Source organism: Dendroctonus ponderosae, unplaced genomic scaffold, assembly GCF_020466585.1.
Source record: "Dendroctonus ponderosae isolate FM_Combo_2020 unplaced genomic scaffold, Dpon_F_20191213v2 Dpon_F_20191213_7, whole genome shotgun sequence".
NCBI classification, from domain to species: Eukaryota; Metazoa; Arthropoda; class Insecta; order Coleoptera; family Curculionidae; genus Dendroctonus; species Dendroctonus ponderosae.
The window spans coordinates 7,349,324-7,355,537 of NW_026018916.1; positions in this window are offsets into that span (position 1 = coordinate 7,349,324).

The window sequence follows — 6,214 nt, forward strand, 5'->3', positions numbered from 1 at the left end:
TATATTAATTATAATTCTGTTGGTCTTATAGATTATTTTTATCACTAATTTACTAATCTATTTGTTCATGAAACAGATTTAATTCTGGACAGAGACTTCAAACTGACAAGTCATAAACAAAAAGCGAATACATTTAAAAGTCATGTTGTAGATCAAGAAAATCCAAATTAATCATGCGAAGCCGAAAAAAATGATGAAAAAGGACCATAAATCCCTAGTAAATTAAGAGGTCCAATCCGAGAAACATAACATGAAAATAAAAGCTGCGACTTTTGTTAGTTAGTTAGTTATTTGCAGAACCACACAACATATAAAAAGAAAAATTAACAATAAAAATAAATCACATGCTTGCAAAAATTCAAGGTAATTTATCGAGCCTGCAAAATGCATCGACATTAATAATCCAGCAAAGCAGACAAGCAGCAATTTAAAACTAAAATTTTTGGGATACGCCATAATAAAAACAGGGGATTCTAAAATCTAATGATAAGCAAACCACTAAGCTGAAGTCAGAGATAATTCGACAGAAACAATAATGTTTGACTGAAATTAACTTAAACACGCAAAAGAATATTATAATTGATGCTAAAGAAAAATATATAAACACATCGACATAAGACAATTATTATCAGTTGGATAGAAGAAACCAAAGGAAACTAAGAACAACAAGAAAAATAAAATTAAAACAATGGAAACAATTTCGGATGTATTGAAAATCTCAAATGCTATTGGCAAAATTAGCACTCAGAGCTCGAAAAGCTGCCATGAGAAAGTGGTTACCGGTTTTTGATATGATTTGAAATAACTTCAAAAACGAATATAAACGAAAATCCGAAAAATCACTCTTCTCTAAATATCTCAAAAATTAAAAGAAAAATTTGTTTTTTTGAAAACGCCATGTATATGACCACCTAATTGCGCGACTTCTTACGGAGTTTCGGAGATCCCCATGCAATACGTCCTTATCTTGAACACCCTGTATAACATACATTAAATGAGAATAGAGGGTTCGTCGAATATTTCGTAAAAGTTCTAATTACTGCGACAAATAAAGGTTGAAAATCAAATTATGTTGTTGAAATTGCGGTAATTTAGACATTGTTTGATGGCATTTTCATTAAACACACGTAAATCTATTGTAATTGTTTTGAAAACAAAAGGTTATCCGCAGATACGAACGGAAATAGATAGTAATTTGTATACCGTATGTGGTTGCAAAATAACGTGTAATTTAATCAAACTTGTTCTACTACTGCTAATTGATGTCCTATACGTCCTTGTGTTAATCAGTTTAATTTTTACACTTCAACTGATTACACAACTTCCATTTTCACTACAGCCTTAGAAAAATATTACAAAACGTTGTCGATTGTATTTCAACCAAGCGCCTACACCTAGTTAATTGAGTTAAAATTCTAAAGAATTTTTGAGCCTGACAAAATAACGTCTTACCGACGATTAGAACTAGTGAATAATAAAAATTATATTTGATTTTGCTATTATTTTGGCATCTTTTTTAGCTCAATAGTCAATAGTCGCGGATGCATTTCTATTAATTTTTTTTGGATAAGACCTGCACAGTTTTTTCACTTTACTCGGTTTGCTGATGGGGTCTAAAGTTTTAACGTACTTAACATGTGCCCATTTAAAGAAGTTATTCATAACAACATGAGAACAACAATTACATCTAAACAAAATCCAAGAACAAAAACAACCTAAATTGTAAAACTCTCGTCTTGCAAGTATTTATTAATCTACTGACTCAAAAAAATTATATTTTTGTATCGAATATTTCAGCCCTGGTTTGAAGACAAGAGCCAGTGCATCGTGTGTACCACTTTTCTCATTTATTCGCTATCTGCTTTGCTAATGGAGATATTACAAAAAGCTACACATAAATATTATTCCATTAAAACTTGAGTAGGTTACCGTTCTACACATATGCAGAAGTACTGTATATTAACATCATTATACAACGCACTTCGTTTGTTTATTTATAGTCGCTCACCTAATAATCGGTATTCAAATAACGTACCCAATTGTAAATGATTGCTATTCACCATTTCAAGGATAATATCATTCCGCTAATTTGCTTCCGGTTTGCCATGATGAATATTGTTTTTAGTTAAATCATAAATATATTTTAATTTTTAATGCAATAACTAAAGGTCACTTTAATGTTATTCGATCTATTGTTGTTTAGTTTTAAGTGGTGAAGTCGGGAGCAATTAACTGGAAATATGTCCATGGCATATAATTAGCCGAAGTATCGTGACGAACTGTTTTCATTTAATGCATTTTCCTGAACAGTTCAATCTGAACCATTAGTAGTTGAAGTTTGTCTTTAAATATTCATTCTTGAAATTCATTTTTTGAATTTTATTTCACTAACACGTTCGTTTTCTAATTGTTCCCCAATTTATAAAATTAAAATTGTCATATGAGCAATGTTAAGTAGAAATTCAGTCAAAAGTTTATGTAATGAAGTGTGTATGTACGTATAAATAAGGCCTGGAGATATTACAAAAAGCTACACATAAATATTATGGCCTTATTTATACGTACATACACACTTCAATAGATAAACTTGTTTGATTGAATTTCATCCAGTTGACCAACACCCACCAAACACACAACCAAACACACCAACTTTTCCTTGTTAAGTAGAAATGTTTACAGAAACATATTCTATCAAATCACTAAAATACACTCAAATGGCTCAAAAATATGTTTCTCTCTTTATAAAACCAAATCCGCAATAAGCTGTGTTATGGTATAGATTAAACGGATCCCAATTTGTATTTTTGGGCGTCCAAATGTGTATTTTTCACTGTTCTTATGTAGAATAATTCTCTAGAACTGCAAATTTGTAAAGATTTAGCTATCCATTCTTAACGTTAGTAGCAGAAAACAATCTATATCCACTTTGGTTGTGAAAACCATTGTAAACGTCGCACGTTATGCAAAGGTGCTCGGTAAGTAACCGCTCACTTCTAATTATATAATATCCTTCACATCATAGGATTCTATATCAAAGAGTCCATAAATTCTAAATTAAAAGGTTTCCAGCAACAGATTTTTGTCTACCTATGTAGACCATGACGATGGCCAATAATTTTTCAAAACGGTAACGATGTTCATATTTAAAAATAATGAGTTCATTTATTGCAGTTCTTGTATATGTAGGCCTCATTTCGCTTCCTCTCGCTGCATTTCACAAAATTATTTCTCCGACAGGAGACAGTAGGTACCACAAATAATACAGTCGTCGCACTAAATATTCCGCTGAAAGTACTGGATTTTTAACTCGAGAGGTGCCTTCTCTTCGTCTAGTGCTAGACTTTCTCCGGCAAGGTCGTTTTAGCAACGTAGTCCTCTGATCGTTTCACGATATTTCTTTTCCTAACTGATGAAGATCTAATCATTTCAAGAGAGGTTAATGAATGTTTAAGTAATTATTGCGATTCTGCAGATATCAGGTTGCTTGATGTTATTGTATTGGTTCGAATGTTAACCAATTGTCCAAGAGAAACTTCACTCGTATCTGACTATGCAAACAAGAAAAATTGGTAATTTGCTATTAACGTCAGGGTCCTATTAACAAAAGAAATGAAAACATTTCACAACCGATTTTGATCACGCAATAGGTAAATACAGCGCTTCGAATTCATTATGGATCATCGTCTTAATGAAGGTGAAGTGGTTCTAAAATGTCCGTCGAGGCGCTGTTGTATTTCAATTGATCTTAAGTGAAATTGGAACTTTCTTTATACTAATAATAAAATTCAGCATCAAATCTGATTTAATGTATACAAGTTGAACAGTATCAGAGTTTTGGACTACGCCGGCAGCAATAGCCGTATGTGATGCTTCATCTGCTATTTTAAATTTTCTTCTACTTGCTTCACACAATTCTCCTAATAATAGGGATATTGCCAATAAGTTCAATATATTTTTAATTAGATGGCATTAATATTAGTTGCTCTTCTCGAAATATAGGATTCAAGTCTTTTTTTATTCAACTCGTCTTGAGTCTTCTAATGCCTAGATTTGAGTTTCGTTAAAGGAACTTATTATATAGCTCTTAAAAGACAGTATTCATGCTTTTTGTAGAAAATAATTTTTGGGTAGCTTTTCTCTATTTCTCTATTCAGATTTTTTTTTGATTATCTTTACTTGTTAATAATGCTACTTATCTGTAGGAGGAGAACCTGTATAAAAGCCAAAGTTAAACAATATATAACAGGAAAAGTTCTTGATGCCTTGCGAATACTCCTTTTGTGATTATATCCGATCATTATTTGCTTACAATTAGGAGGCGGTGGTATTATTTAGAAATTGTACCAATTTAATGCAACTGAATTTAGACGGATTAATTGGATTCATTTTCCCGGTTTTCATCATGGTAAATCGGGTGTTACCAGAAGTCTTGCGTTAGAAGGTAAAATGCAAAACTCTTTTGGATTGAAGTTGATAGAATTCTTTAAATTTTGTCATAAATTCTTGTACTGCTTATGGCCAGATGACTGATTTTTTATTTAGAATTGTTTTCAGACGTATATTGTAGAGTATTCCTTCTCGTTATCATATTTGCCATGCAAAGGTTTCTTTTGCTGGATCAACTTGAGAGTCCACGTTGTAGGTAAAAGTATTAATAGCGTCTGGATCAGCACTAACAAAAGAATATAGATCGATTTAGACAACTTTCCTGTGGCCACAAAAGTCCTAACTTTACTCGACTGAACGTTCAATTTGGTAATAATTTATTGGGCGGTAGATCCTTTGTTCTTGGCAAAACAGTCTTCTGTTGCACTCTCGATAGTTTTGGTGATATGAGTTCGAATTTCCTATATCATTGTTATACAACTTATTTGTCATATTTATCTGTATTTAACAAATAGAGAATCCAAGGTGAGTTTCTATGAATAAGGGTTCGATTCTAAGGTTGAAATTAAATAGGGCTGTGTGTGAATTTTGCAGTATTTTAAGAAATTGCACGTGATTTATTTCTAATGCTTACTTCCATGATTAGTGGATTTTAGGTATCAATATTTCTTTATTCGTGTATTACAAACGTAGAAGAAACCATTTTTAAATCACCTGATTCATATGAACCTTGCTTTTAAGTTAGTAGTGAAGTATATACTTTTTAAGTAACAAAGGTTGTTGCAATGTACCTTTAAACATGGTTACTAAAAATATTATTTACAAATCGTAAAATTTGTTTTTACTTTTAGACTTTCTCTTTCACTAATTGCAGTTGCACATCAAATAATTTTTTATTTTCCCTTATGGCTGCAACATTGCAACGAATAAACGTTTATCCGCGACCGTATTTTTAGTAACCAAATTAAATCTGTATGAACCAAACACAGTGAATATAAACAAAACAAGGAATAACATCGGTTATGCTAAATACATCGATTGCTTTCGATGACATGGGATCATTTATACTAGGCAAGCACCTGCAAAGTTGCCTAAAAATGTGTTGCTTTCATTACACCAATAAATATTTTAAAATATTAATTTTTTCACAAAAATATCTCCATGATACATTCAAGAGTGACCTGAAGACACAAGCGTTAGTCACCAAAAATTCGTTTAAAATCATGAACATAATAACTTGATGGTTTACGATTGCATGGGTCAATTATTTAAAATCTTACTAATGGAAATATACTTTTGTCAATCCAGCTCGTGAACACCTGTGCTAAACGTGAATCATATATGTTGGATGTAACAGTTTTTATGGCAAATCAAAAATTTTGCTTTTATTTATATAATAAACCAGTCATCAAGTTTCGAATAATTTTAATATTTCTTTCGGAGCACCTGTAGACGATTACGTAACATATATTTTAATGACGATAAAGAATCATTTGGCTTCGTATGGATTGGAATGGCTCTTAATAAAAAAAAAACAGTAGTTGAACATGTTTATCAGGAAAAAAAAAGAAATGTTTCCCCTAGCATAAAAACACCAAAAGCGTTATGTTTCCATAATGTTATTGAGGTACCAACATATTTTGCACATCTACTAGTGCGATAGGAAACGATAAGAGCCTCATGGTGATCGAAAAATCGCGCTCAGCTCAAATTTCGTTGAAATTTATTGAGCATATGAAATATAGTTGAATCCGGATATAACAAACTTGAAAAATGAACTAAAACTGGTTCGTTATATCCAGAGTTTGCTATAAGCGAATAATAATAC